The sequence below is a fragment of the Amblyomma maculatum genome, chromosome 7, assembly GCF_055883805.1.
Source record: "Amblyomma maculatum isolate TAMU_Amacu chromosome 7, ASM5588380v1, whole genome shotgun sequence".
In the NCBI taxonomy this organism is placed as follows: Eukaryota; Metazoa; Arthropoda; class Arachnida; order Ixodida; family Ixodidae; genus Amblyomma; species Amblyomma maculatum.
The window spans coordinates 107,754,542-107,766,898 of record NC_139350.1 but is presented as its reverse complement, the minus strand read 5'-3'; the positions used below and the strand labels follow the sequence as shown (position 1 = coordinate 107,766,898).

At 48.1% G+C, this 12,357-nt stretch overlaps 1 protein-coding gene and 1 non-coding gene across 18 annotated transcripts in view; both read right to left on the bottom strand.

Moving 5' to 3' along the window:
• The window catches only part of LOC146184297 (homeotic protein female sterile-like), a 134,074-nt gene that overhangs the window by 78,761 nt on the left and 42,956 nt on the right, over nt 1–12,357 (bottom strand). The gene's annotated exons all lie outside the window — the stretch shown is intronic.
• TRNAS-UGA (transfer RNA serine (anticodon UGA)) lies at nt 3,504–3,576 on the bottom strand. The gene has a single exon. It is a non-coding gene; the product is annotated as a tRNA-Ser (tRNA).

The window sequence follows — 12,357 nt, the reverse complement described above, 5'->3', positions numbered from 1 at the left end:
AGCAGTGATGGACGCCGGCGGAACACCAAAGGTCCACCTCGTCGACACCCCCGCAATTGGGTTGGAAAACATTATCAGTATTGCACCGTGAACGATATGTGGGCACTACACTTAGATGGCAAAGATGGTTTGAAGCAGCATTTGGTGGGCTAGGCTAACTTTGAGCAGACCAATGGAGCAGACGAAGAAGACGGTCCTCATAGCTGTGCTTCGCAGCGCCGTTGCCATAGTAACGACACTGCCAAAAAGTGCGGCTGCGGGTTGGGTTGGACAAGCAACCATGGTGGATAGCTTCCGATAGGTTCCGCCCGAGTCTAGCGCTGGGCGAGCGAAACGAGAGGGGCTCCTTCTCGCACCAGCTCAGACGCGCTTTTTTTTTTTTTTTCGGCTATCCGGCAAATCGTGTGGGAAGCACTTCCCCAGCATAAATTTTTTTTATTTGTTCTTTGGTGCGTCACAGGAAAATAGGCAGACACTGCTTGGACCCATAGTCAGCAGTGAGTAAAGGGTCCAATGGAAAAAGTACACAAGTTGCAGGCACCCATTCGTCAAAGTTAGACATCTGCTGAAGTCTCTGTCCAGAGGAGGCAGCCGGCTTCACTTTTACAAGCAATTGTAGCGCAGCCCTTCTACCAAGCTCCTGAAGTTGCAGCTTCTATTGACTACCCGCCTATGCACTGTGCCAACCCGACTGCAGCGATGCTCGAAGCCCCAAGGTAGGACTTCTCAAGTGCACCTAGATTTTCAATTCGATCTACCAGGATTCCTGAGCAGTATGAGCATTCAGCCAGAACTACGACTCGCCCAGCTGTTCCTGGCTCTTATCCACAACAGCCTTTTCTACCTTCCCCACCGATATGCTACCGCTGCGGAGTCTAAGGTCACATCGCCAGGTACTGCCACAGTAGGCTGCCGCCACGCTATAACCACCCGGCGCCTCCAACAGTACCCAACACTCGGCAATACAGCCCCGTTTTCCAGCAATCAAATGCTCCGCACGGGTATTACCACATCCCGAACGAGAATCTTCGCAACCATTCCCCAGTATCGGATCGAAGTGTTACTCCTCCAGCCACCTTCCGTGCGCACCGTTCTCCATCACCACGGCAGCGCTCCATGTCACCTCGTCAGGAAAACTAACCAGCACTACCAATGGGCCGCTGGAAATGTGCTGTGTGCCAATATGCCTCCTTCAACTATATTTCTCAAAAACAAAATTCGCTTGCACCTTGATGATGTGTGCACATTAGCTGATGGTGGATACGGGTGTGACTGTGTGATGAGTAATCAGTTTAGGCGCTTGTGGAGTATGTGGTTAGTATGAAAAACTACTTGCAGATTGGTGAAACACCTCGAACTAAACTTTAATGGCTGCGCAAAAGCCTCCTCCACGAGTGTTGCAGACAAACAGGCTGAATGTGCGACCTTACCAGTCACATCACTGTGTGCTTTACATGACAGCATGCAGTAGGGCACTCCAAAACAACGATGTAGCCAAAGTGTGGTTTCCGGGATCCTCCCACATGGTGGAAACGTGTGCAATTGACGAAATGGGCACCAGGTTTTGCTTACGTTCTACACCAAAGATGAGTCGTCACCTCTCTTATTGTTCTACTGCGGTGCCTTTTCGAGTGCGAACAATTGTAATTGTGGTATGGGACAACTGCTACAATTCACAGTTCGGTGAAGCACCTTGAGGACAACTTTAATGAGTGCTGCTCAAAAACTTTTTTCACGAGTGTTACAAGCACAGGCTGCATAAGCTAATTAACTTATCACATCTTCGAGCACTTCATGTGACAGCATGCAGTAGGGCATTCCAAGGCGCCATGACGAATCCGAAGTGCTAACATCGGCGGGAAAATGAGTCGTGGTATGGGCCATTTGTTTTTAACAGTTGAATGAAACTCCCTCAACACCAGCTTTAATGGCTGTGCAAATGACTTCTTGAGTGTAGCAGAAAGAGAGGCTTGATATGCTAGCTAAACCACCACATCTTTGTCCACTAGAATATGACAGCATACGGAAAGACTGTGAAAGCATCGGTATGCCGTTTCCTTAGACACATTTGTGCCTAATCTGATGTGAACAACGCTGACACGGACATCACCTGGCTATCACTTCGACACACCGAGACGAGAACAATTAATCACCAAGTCCGGTCTTACTAAAGACTCCATTTGAGTCTGGACTTAGCTCGCACTTTACCGTGCAAGCCAACCTTGTTAGTAAGGCCAGACTTGTTTAAGGTGGCTCGTGTTCCGAACGCTTCGATTCAGTTCGTGTACATGCGGGGTTCGACTAAAGCTACGAGGGCCGGCTCCGAATTAGGAAATTGACAAACCAGGGTCGGCTTCCACGGTAAAGTCTGAGCTAAGTCCAGATTCAAATGGTGTCTTTAGTAAGACCAGGCTTGTTTAAGGCGGCTCGTGTTCCGAACCCTTCGATTCCGTTCGTGTACACGTGGGGTTCTACTAAAGTTACGAGGGCCGGCTCCGAATTACGAATTTGACAAACCAGGGTCGGCTTGCATGGTAAAGTACAAGCTAAGTCCAGACTCAAATGGTGTCTTTAGTAAGGCCAGACTTGTTTAAGGCGGCTCGTGTTCCGAACGCTTCAATTCGGTTCGTGTACATGCGGGTCCAAGGATCCTTAACATGCACTACCACTGCCTCTGATGTAACATGACCAGGTCTGCATCTGGGTTTGACACACCATGCCAGGTCCAGGAAGGCTCTTTACAAGGTGCAATGAATAGAACTGTACAAATGATAGCTTCTTATGGGTAAGAAGTATTCTAGCAGCAATTTTTGTTTCAGGCAAATTTAGCCTCCGTTGTAAACGGGTCTCTCTTTCATTACTAGTAATTTTTCTCAAAACTGTACATTCTCTACCATTTTCATGTGATAAAATTTTGGTGCCAGCAATTTTTCCTATTTTAAGCGACTTGCGCTTCTTGAAATTCCAGGACCTCTCAAGCGTTTCGGATAGTTATTTTGAGGTTTAGTTTGGCATATGGGGCTTAATCCCTAACTCGGGCTATGTGAGACACCAAGTGGAGTACTCCGAAATTTTGAGGCAAGAATCAGTGCGTTTCAGTTGCCAGTAAGATATGACTTTGTTAAATGGTCGTACACACTGCTGATAATACTTTCATTGCTGGTAATCACAATATAGTAATTCAATGCATTAAATGTCTCGTTCTACTCTAGGGTGGGTATGAAAGCATTCTGGTTATCAGTGTTTACCACCAAAACAACTCGAGCCACTAATGCCATCAGAGATTTTTCGGCCCCATCGGTTCTAAGGGAGTGTCACGCCACTGATATATATTGTTATATATATATATATATATAAAGGAAAGAAGCCAACAGTCGGCAAGGCCAAGGAAAGCATTGGGGATTGTACTTTTTTTTTTTTAATTTTTACTACGGTAATCACATAAATTAGTAATGAATTCTGTTTAGGGGAAAGATAAACACAAAGTAGAAGGAAAAACAATGTGCCGATGGTGGGAACCGAACCCACGATCTCCGAATATCACGTCCGGTGCTCTTCCAACTGAGCTACATCGGCCGATGTCCCACCTGCTACTTTCTTGGGTATTAATGTTGCCTGTATACGAACCTTGAGAGTGTTCACCAGTGCCACCATCAACCATAGGGGTGGACGTGGAATGTTCTGTGTTACCACCGTCACGTAGAACCTGATCAAGAGCGAGGGCGAAAGCTGCGCTAGAACCCTCTTACGCTACCTATGGCTTCAAGACTGCCAGAACTGAGACCCCCTTACACTACAAACAGATAAATGAAGGGGAAATGAGGGTGCTCGTTGTAATATATAAAGGAAAGAAGCCAACAGTCGGCGAGACCAAGGAAAGCATTGGGGATTGTACTTTGTCTTTTAATTTTTACTTCAGTAATCACATAAATTAGCAATGTAATCTGTTTAGGGGCAAGGTAATTAAACACAAAGTAGAAGGAAAAACAATGTGCCGATGGTGGGAACCGAATCCACGACCTCCGAATATCGCATCCCGTGCTCTTCCAACTGAGCTACATCGGCCGCTGTCCCACCCGCTATTTTCTTGGGTATTATGTTGCCTGTATACGAACCTTGAAAGTGTTCAACCACAGCTGTGGACGTGGAACGTCGTGTGTTACCGCCAGCATCACGTAGAATATATATAATAGTTGGATGAAGTTAGTTGCGAGAATCGAAATTTTATACACATCCGTTGCTTTCCGCTCATCCATCAATCATTAACAAAAGTGCACGGTCAGCCTTCAAAAGGTGCGCCACCGGACAGCTCATGAGCGCGCCAAGCAAGCGCGTGTGCATGGAGTGCTTGCTTGTGCTTGAACGTGTGCTTGAAAGAGTAAAAAACAATGCACTGAAGAAAAGGTGCAGCACATCCCTTCACATGGAAGGGTAGCATGTGCACTAGGAACCTTTGTTGCTAAATAGGCCACTCTTTTAGCTCACTCCCATTCTTCCAACCTGGCAGCAAGCATAGCCTCTATGGCTACTTTTGCCAGCTTCAGAGACTACTATCAATGGCTGCTTCTCTGATGTGGATGACACACTCGGTATCTTAAGCAGTTTTATATGCCCATGTTCAGCTGCTCACCTGGGCGTGCCCGTTGTTCCTTGCTGCTTGACACACCATAGTGCAGACAACCTTCGTACCACTGTGTGCAGCTATGCAAGGCTTCTGGTGACACAGAGGAGCTGGAACGTCTCTGGACTCATCCAGCTACTACAAACACCTGACATCAAAACTGCTGCTGCCAAGCATTTGGAAGCAAAGGAAAAATATTAATGCTATAGTCATGGCAATATGCAGTGATGCAACTGGCTGTCACTTTGGAGCAGCTTTTGGAACAGCCAATGGCGGCTTTTGGCACGGAAAGGTGGGAGTTTGGTGCAGATATACTCAGAAAAATCGAATAGCCCTCCCTAGAGTGTCCGAAATTTTGAGCCGCTAATACATTGACTTTATAAGGTATGTCCTGGGGCCGGAAATAAGTTCGAATAATCAAGCATGTCCGAAAAATTGGGTGTACATGGTCTCGGCACCGGAAAATCATGTTCTGTTCATACTGCTTAAAATTTCCCCGAGAAAATATTATGCGAAAGAAATCTATGCTGTTTGCTATTCACAAGGAGAGGCCAGACAATGTTTGCCTGAATAGCATTTCATGCTTGAAATACAGCAAGGGCCTGTGGGCCAGCTGGCCACCAGCACCCAACGGTGCACACAAAAGGCCAGCCGGCCACCACCAGTTAGTGTTGCACCTCTGCCTACCCACTGGGCCAGTGAGGGGCCTCACTGGGAAATAAGAAGTGCCTCATTGCCATTTCATTGCTCTAGGCACTTTCACATCATTGAGACTCCCACAAAACAACAGAATGACCTCCTTAAAGGTCCACGGAAACGGCCCCTAAGAAACCACTGATAAACGTGTTCAGTGTGTAGAACACATCCTTCTGAGCATTAACACAAAGTATAACTCCTTGGAACAAAGCCAGCGATTTATTGTTAATTTATAAAAACAGCATTTTTTTAAATTCGCGGGCAGAGAGAATGTCGCTTGGCGGTGTCGCATGGAACTATTTCCTAGCTCAGTGACGTCACGGGTCGGTTGACTGGCAAGACTTGCTAGAAGCTGCCATTCGCTGCGGTCACTGCAACCATGACGTCACGGACACACTTCCGGTAGCTGCGAAAGTCGTCTGCTCGTGCGCTGCTCGAACTCTGTGCGGGCTGTTACACAGCTCGCCGCCCTTATCGGTTAGGTGGCCATTGCCCATTAAGTGCAACAACCGAAGCGACGCAGGGATCGGCAGAACGAAGTTGCATTTACAAATATCTTATTTATATAACGTGGTTTCAGGAGTATCGGAGTGTCGTGTCGTCCGACGACGTGTCAACAGCACGGTCAAGCACCGCACGATGGCAGCACCTCCTCGACCGCCGTAAACACCGCCGCTGTGGCCCCTCCTCCCGCACCGGATCGTTAGCACCGATGTCCGAAATAAAGCGTGCTAAAATTTGTCGGCATCTGGAATACTGAGCCGAATATCAAGTATGAAGCCCTCGTGAGGATCGCTGACCAGCAGCAAATTGCTGGTAAGAGCGATAGCCGTGATACAAGCTAGTTTCTGCTCAAGCCAGCTGCCGCTGGTGCATTTCGGCTGATCCGGTCTGCTCGTACTAGCTCTGCGATAAATGCGTCGGCAGAGTTAATCCTATTATTATTTTACTATGGCAGGATAGGAATCACTATAAGGCAGTTTCATAAGTAGACGATTTACAACAGCGTTGATCATGTTCCAAAGCGTCGACAGCCGCGGCTTCGAAGTGAAACAATAGGCCTAGCGACGACTAGGGACGGTCACGCACGGCGCCGGCGTTCGCCGCGCTGGCACGTTCCACCCCCGCGGTAATTGTGTAACGTACCTCAGCCTGCTCGCGGCATCCCGTGCTGCAAGCGTTGCAAACTCGTGTACTTTCATAGCTAAGGCCGCATATTTTTTGACGTTCTGCTCAGCAACAAGCCGTTCAAACGATACTGTAGGCAAGACAAGGCTTCAGTACGCAGTCGCTGCGCTGTCGGCCGTAATCGAAGACATCTGGCGGCACCATAATCTATACATCGATCTTTAAACGTGATACAATAACTTTGTGAAGCAGACCCACTCGTACGTTTCGCGCACTCGGGCACCGACGAGTAGCTTCCGTCAACAGACGCCGTCATAACCTCGGTTAACGACGCAAACCGAGGTCGTCAAGCTCGGTTTGCGGTAACCGCGGTTAGTGGTGCAACCATGGTTTGGTCCGCCGTGTAACATAGGATAACCACAGGTTCGTGGTTACACTAACCGTCGCTGCGCGAACTGGCGAACTCCTCAGGCGTGTGCTAGTGTTCCTGTATATGCTCCCGCAGCATATACAGGAACCCTAGCGTGTGCGAGTGAGGACGGGTTGGCGCGAGTACGCCAGCGAGCGAGTGCGCGGCAACCGGAAGTTCGTCGAAGTGACGTATGTCTGGGCGGAGCTTTGAACTTGCTTGTATTCTTTGTTTTTTTATGGCTCCCTTCGGCGTACGAGTTGAGAGGGAAAATTGGAAGGGTCATTTTTAATCGCCGATATCTCTGGTGTTGCAGAAGCTAGATCGAAAATTTTTGCGGGAGAATGATGGGTGGTTCAATAACAGTGTTATGGCGTTGTTTACCCTTCTTTGTGACCCCTTTCAGCGGACCTTTAAGAAACTGCAGCCAGTCACCAGAAAAATTCAGCCCCTAAGACAACTCGCTGTGATGGAGTACTCTACAGCTTGTTCGATATACACGTCAAGAAAATATGCAGAATAAGGCAAAAAACATTCAATGGAATACAAAGTCCAGTGTTTTGAAACTTGGCTTCCTCTTAAAATGTGCAGCGAACCTGGATCATGGTACAAGCCAGTTTATGTATTCTTTCAAGAAATGTTCGATGACGCGTGAACTTTTCGCGAGCTTGTGCGCGAGGGTCGCAAAGGGTGCATCCTCGTTGATAACTGTACCGCACACAATAACATCGCTTTCTTCCGCCTAACACTACAGCCAAGATGCGGCCTTTAAATCAGGGCCTTCAAGGCAATTTACAAGAGGAGACTCTTTTCGTGAAGTTTCGTATGATTGACTTGCTGGGAGGAATCCAGATGCTTAAAGCGGCATGGGACGTGAAAGGTGAAACGACTGCTAACTGCTTTTGGCACGCAGGTTTTGTTCCAACAGAGGCCCGTGAAGCAAGTGACGATGTTGACAATGCCGATGAAGCAGAAGCAGAGCTCCGCGAGCTCAATGAGGCCTAGAACGATTTTTCCCGTCATGTTGGTGATATGCCCGCAACAATGACTGTAGAAGACTTTGCAGGCGGCGACGACATCGCACCGACCACGGCTGTACTGACGGACGTAGAAATCGCTACAGAAGTCTCTGAACATTCAGACGAAGCTCGGGCTGACCCTGCAGACGATGAGGTCATTCCTACTTCACAAGAAGCACTTGCTGCATTGGGCATTGGATTTACTGCGCCGCCTCTGCAGTGCTATTGAGGGCAGTGGGTTTGCCCTTGTTGAATGTTTGCAAACTGTTGAACAGGGCGCGATACGCAATGCAATCAACGCAAAAAAGCAGGCCGCAATAACGCAGTTCTTTGCGCCTAAATAAATGGACGTTATCCAAGTAAGCACCCTCTCAGTTGCTGTGTCTTCTCCGATTGAATTTTGCTGCTCTTGCATGTATTTTCTACGGAATTTTATATTACAAATTATGAATACAGCGAACTATTTTATTCATTATAACGAGGTTTCACTGCACATTGTTCCCCATTTATGCTGAGTATGCATTCACATTACTCCTGAACACAGCTACCCCATCTATGAAAGTTTAATTTCACATTTACAGTCAGTCACTACGAGGCTATCTAAACAGGGGGCCACTGATGCAATGATTACAGTGCTGGAAGAAGCCATAATGCCCAAAATTCAGTTGTGTTTACGGTAAAGGAGGTCCATCGTACTCTGAAAGCTTAACCAGTGACTCAAGCTGCAGTGGAGAGCTTCAAATGGTTTCAGCCAGGCTTTCTTCAATGAGAACTGACATCACACAGTAACGGGCACTTTGCTTTTCACTTCCATTGAGACACAGCCCCTGCTGGCTGGGATCGAACCTGGGTTGCCTGTCCAGTGCAGTAGTCGAGCACCCTAGCCTTTGCCCAATGAGCAAGTGAACATGTCGTCCAGAATACTATATTGCCTGCATATGTGGCATGACGAACATCATTTACAGTGCTGAGCTGGCCAGCGAGACCTACCCTGCAAACTGCATGATAGGAGAGGTGAAAGACAGACATGAGGGGATCCACGGTATGGGAAAGTGAGAGAGGTGCAAATGTAGATGTGAATCAGATGCACAGTTTCATGCACAAAGGCCGGCTATACTCGGAGACAACTTTCTGTAGCTATTCAGTAAAAGAGCCAAAATGCATTGGCTCACTCCAAAGCCTAATACAGTACCCCCAGAAATCTTGCGGATCTTATTATTAGATGAAGGCTACACTACCACATTACCTAGTACAGCGGAAGTATAACATAAAGTCCCTTGATAATTTGAAAGTAGCGACTTTCTGTGAACTATGCCGCCGCGCCGCGCACACTCGCCGATCCTCCTCTCTCACCTCTCCCATCGGACGGTGATTGGCTCCGCGGGCGGTCTTCGAGAAAAGCGCGCGTTAAGTTCGCTCTTTTTGTGTTTTCATTTTTCGTCGGCGACATTTTTTGGGCAGCCGCCGCTGCTACGACCGAGCTCCCTGACATTGCGCGCTTACACTTCGCGTTATTCACGCTCCTTTAGTGCAGCACTATGCCCAGTTGCTGCGCATTTCAGTGCACAAAATGGCGTGAAAAAGACTTTTTCCTTTCGCGATTCCGAGCGGCAAGAAAGACACCGTTAGAAGAAAAAAGTGGCTGCACAACTAGGCCGCAAGAACTTTACGCCGACGCAGACTGCCCATCTCTGCGAGGTACAAGCGACTGTGTATACTGAAACTGCATGCAAGCGCATCACTAATCTGGCAATCTCACTTAATTCACTGATCATTTTGCGTCTTTATGCGTGTTATTGTTTTCACTTCATGGTTCAGCTTAACGTGCTATAATAGCGACGGCTGATGCATACAATGCGCATACATTCGCATATAATATCCTCGTGTACTTCCTCTTCACACCCGCTTTAATTTCTGAACCTAGGTCTCGCTTTTCAACGATAGCGCGTGCAATGAGGGAGATTATTAAGCATTAATAGGCTTATGTCGCAGGAAAGCGTGTAGAGAAGTCGTTCACAGAACGTGTCCGCAAAACTATGTATCCGCACATCAAAAATTTATCTTTAAACCCTTAAAATTTGACCTTTAAACCCTTAAAATTTGACCTTGTCCAAATCTGGCGAAAATTGGTGTCTAACCTAACTTGAATATGGCGAATTCAGTAGTTACGTCCAAATTTCGGGACCTCCCGCAAAATGCAGCCCCAGGAACCCTCTGAATTTGACCTCATCCGAATGTGGCTAAAATCGATGTCTAACCTTTAATTTGGGTATGGTGAATTCAGTGAAGTCGAATCCAAATTTCGGTGGTCGAGAGGGCTTTGGGGTGCGGACACTTTCGTTGGATGACGGGAAATCGGTGCGCGGACCTTTGGCTCTCGATTTCGGCTCGACATCACCTCAAGGTCGCCGACAGCGGGACCTACAGGCGTTTCATGCTTAATAGAAAAAAGTTCATATTCGTTTTCAAGCCGCCGCGAAATTTCTCAACTACAAAAACGATTAAGCCGTTGCATGTGCAGTGTGCGGTGGCAAACTCAGACTGAACCTTAATGAAAAATTTTAGGGCGGCCATCAAAGCAAATGTCCCAACTTGTTCCCAGCAAACATCCCACTACTAAAACTCCACTCGTGAACAACTTCATAAACTGTACTTCCACGAAAATTAGTTCGAGGTGAATCTAAATTTAACTAACAATTGGTATGCTGAAAATATTCTGAAATGTTCAAATACATTGTAAATATTAAGCTTCATATACTATGCAGTGTTGAGACAGACGGTATGGAAAAGTCAAAAGGAATGCGAGATGTATGCAGCAAGTGGTTTTGTTCGTGCCGCAAGCGCTCTTAATTGGCACTTTCATTGCGCGTACGAAACGCTAACTTATGTGGCTCGTAGTAGTCAAGCGTGTCGCATGTCTTACTCGTGATTTTATTCAATCACAGAGTGTGGAAAAAGCGCGAACTTAAGAGCGCGCGCATGTGCCAGCCAACTGCCCAGACGGCGAGAGAGCGCTGCCCAAAAAAGCGTGCCGTGTGCAGTGCGCGCAGCCGGCGGGCGAAGATATTCGAGGAGGAAAACGCTGGAGTGGAGGAGAGTGTCGCTACTTTCAAATTATGGAGGGGCTTTAGTATAACAAGGCGTGCAGGGACACCTGTTGATAATCCCGCAAAGAGGAGGCAGGCCACATATCCCTTCTGGTTTCAGTATTCCAGGCCTTCAATGGCATAAAGAACATTTGGCACCTCTAAGAAACCAAACTAAGGCCAGATATGTACGCAGTAACACAAAAAGCACAGTGGAATTATAGCAGAATGCGATGTGCTACTTCAGTGCGCATGCGCAGATCGCCTTTGTGGCGCCAGATGGTGACCAGTGCATGCAAGTGGATAACACACCGCCTCTGTCAAGGGCAGAAAGCGGCACATTAAATGAAGCCCTCATCCTGGAGCAGTAGGAAGACACCTGATGAGTAGCCATATTTGGAGGTGGCTAAGCAGTAGCGTTCCTTCAAATATTCTGAGCTACCGGCTTGTACTGCCTTTTCTGAGGAAGGAGAGGCTTTTTTGCCTGGTCTGGTACGGGTGCAATGTTTGTACATCACCAGCAAGGCACCCGTGCCCCAGAGTTCTTAGATTCTAGAAAATCCTGTTGGAAATATGGTCTGCGCATTAGAGGCAATATTATGTGTGCATGCTCTGGCAGGTGCGCAGACTCCTTATGTGGTAACAGAGTGATCTAACCATGGGCGAGCCCATGTAGTAGAGGATGTAGGTGCTGCCAATGTACAGATCAGTCAAGTGTTGCAGAAGCTGGCCATGTGTCTGAGCTATGGGGGTCATTTCTCAGTAAGAATGCACCACGGGAGGGGGGGGGGGCTAGACACTACAGTCGTTTTCTAACCCCGACGTGCCAGCCCTAGCAGACAGAGCTGTGACCCCACCTGCAGTGCGAGAAGTCACCACTGCAGCGGGTTCGGGCCAGAGGGGACAAACATGAGCTATGCACTCGAACAGTTTATTGTGCTCGAGTAACGGCAAGGAAAATACACTCAAGAACAATCACTGTGTAGCGAGCGAACGCCGCATATGGGGGTGAAATCAAACCACCTAAGGGGGAAGCATGCACAAGGAGTGAGAGGTAGTCTGCTCACCACACCAGCGCGGCTTCGTGCTCACGGCCCGCGGCGGTAAGTGCGCGCTGAACCGGGAGCAGAAGGTGACGAAAAATGCTGATCCGTGCACGTACACCCTCAACCGTCGGAAGCCCCGAGCAAGTTGCTACTGTCACACTCCTCGACGCGGAACGGGAGAGGAGATCTCTCGGTTATGCTGGCAGGAAAGAGGGAAGTCCACGGCAGCGTCGCCACAGGGCCCGGGCAGCGTGCCCTCTCCTCCACCAACCCCTCTACCAGCGCGCGTAATCACGCATGTTAATTACGTGCGGGCGTTATAATGGAGGAAGGGGATTGTGAATCCCCGCAG